Raw genomic sequence first — 2,491 nt, 5'->3', positions numbered from 1 at the left:
AAGACAACAGACCTGAGAAGCCATGAAAGATAAACAGAAGGAAAGAAAGGTAAAAAGCCCCGAGGCAACATGTAGATAAAGAGAAGCAGGTTAATCTAAGTTAAAAAGAGTTAGCCAGAAACAAACCTAAGCTAAGCTGAGCATTCAAAATAAAATAACAAATTTCAGTGTCATGTTTTGAGAGCTTGTCTGTGCCCCACAACGAAACAGCCTGGTACAGATATGTGTTAGGTCCATTTTGGTTATAATAGCTGTTACCTCCAGTATTTCTATGTTTAGTTTTTGGCTTGATGACCTGTTTGTTGTTGAGAGTGGAATAGTGATATCACCCCCTGCTGATGTGTGAGGGTCAATGTGTTATTTACATTTTAGTAATGTTGCTTTAATAAACCTGGTTGCCCTTGAGTTTGAGGCATAGATATTGAGAACTGAAACATTTTCTCGGTGGATTTTTCCTTAGATGAATATGAATTATACTTCATCATCTCTTTTGATGAATTTTGGCTTCACATCTATTTTTTGACTCTTAGAATGGACAAAACAGATTGCTTCTTAGATCTATTTGCTTGGAAATTTTTTTTTCAACACTTTACTCTGAAGTAATGGCTATCTTTCCTGTTAAGGTGTGTTTCTTATATGCAGCAGAAGATGGATCCTGTTTGCATATCCATTCTGTTATCCATTTTATTGGGGAATTAAGTTCATTGATATTGAGAGATATCAATGATCAATTGTTAATTTCTACTATTGTTGGTGTTGATGGCTATGGTTGTGGTGATGGTGGTGGTGGTGGTGTGTGTGTGTGTGTGTGTGTTTGTGTGCATGTGCTTACCTTCTTTTGGTTTTACTAGTGTGAGACTATTTTTTGGGTGTTTTTATGGGTGTAGTAGATATTCTTGAGTTGAGATTTTCCTTCTAGTACCTTCTGTATGGCTTGGTTTGTAAATATTGTTTAAATTTGACTTTATCATGAAATATATTGTTTTCTCAATTTAGGGTATTTGAAAGTTTTCTGGGTATAGTAGTCTGCACTGGCATCTGCGATCTCTTCTGTCCTAGGTCTGTGTGGGTTTTAGAGTCTCCATTAAGAAGTCAGATGTAATTCTAACAGGACTGCCTTTTTATGTCACTTGCAACTTTTAATATTCTCTCTTTCTGTATGTTTTGTGTTTTGATTATGTGACAAGTGGACTCTCTTTTCTAATATGTCTTAGTTAGGATTTTTATTGCCGTGACAAGACAGCATGACCAAAAGGCAAGTTGGGGAGAAAAGGTTTTATTTGTCTTGCACTTCAGCATTGCTATTGATCACTGAAGGAAGACAAAAGAGAAACTCAAACAGGGCAGGCTTCTGAAGGCTAGAGCTGATGCAGAAGCCTTGGAGGGAAGCTGCTTATTGGCTTGTTTCCCATGACTTCCTCAGTCCACCTTCTTATATAACCCAGGACCAGCAGCCCAGGCATGGTACCACCAACAATGGGCTGAGACCTCCCCCAATGATCACTAAAATGAGAAAATACCTTATAGTTGGATCTCAATGAGACATTTCTTCAGCTAAGGATCCTTCTTCTGATGATTCTAACTTGTGTCAAGTTAACACACAAAACCACCCACCCAGTATATTCTCCAGTTGATTTGGTATTCTGTATGATTTTTGTACCTTTATGATCATCTCTTTCTTTAGGTTAGGAAAATTTTCTCCTATGGTTATTTTTGACAATAAGGTATGGGTCTTTGAGCTAGGATTCTTCTTCCTCTATTTTTATTATTCTTAGGTTTGCTTTTTGTCAAACCTAAGTTTCTAAAAAGCTACAAAATGTCTACCGCTTTATCAAGTGGGCATCAAAATGTGCCACTTTGAAAAGACATGAAAATATCTGCTGGATCTGACATAAAAGTAGCATTTTTAGAGTGATGAAACAATTGTATTAACTGTCGTGGATGTTAAAGTTATCATACATATATACTACAAAAGCTAGAAAACAGTATTTTTTACAAAGAATTTTATTTAAAAAAACTCCGTGTAAATGAACCCCATAATTTTCATATAACTATAATACTAAGATAAATTCACTTTAAAGCCAACACTTAGAAAGAACATTTTTAAACAAAATGATACTAGTAACTAAACATAAACATTATTTATTTCTTTAAGGGCTTTATTAATTTCTGCTTTAAGAACCTTTATTATCTTCATCAATTTGGTTTTAAGGAATTTTCCCTGTGCTTCAGCAGTGTTGAAATATTGAGGGCTTGCTCTAGTAGGACAGATAATATCTGGTGGTGACAAATTGTCTTGGCTGATGTATGGTGTCCAGGAATCTGGGTTTGGGGTGATTATAGGTTTAGGTGCTTATTCTTGAGTTTGTCTTTGTTGAATGAGTATTTTGCTCCTTGGTTTTTGCTTCCTCCATGGTCTCCTGGCTAGTGTGGCTCATGGTTGAATAAGGAATCTCCACTTCAGTTGTTGCTTGGTCTAATAGTAGTCAGT

This window comes from Microtus oregoni, unplaced genomic scaffold (assembly GCF_018167655.1).
Source record: "Microtus oregoni isolate MIOR12 unplaced genomic scaffold, Mior012 000106F_ref0000393, whole genome shotgun sequence".
In the NCBI taxonomy this organism is placed as follows: domain Eukaryota; kingdom Metazoa; phylum Chordata; class Mammalia; order Rodentia; family Cricetidae; genus Microtus; species Microtus oregoni.
Note: the sequence above shows the minus strand (reverse complement) of the source record.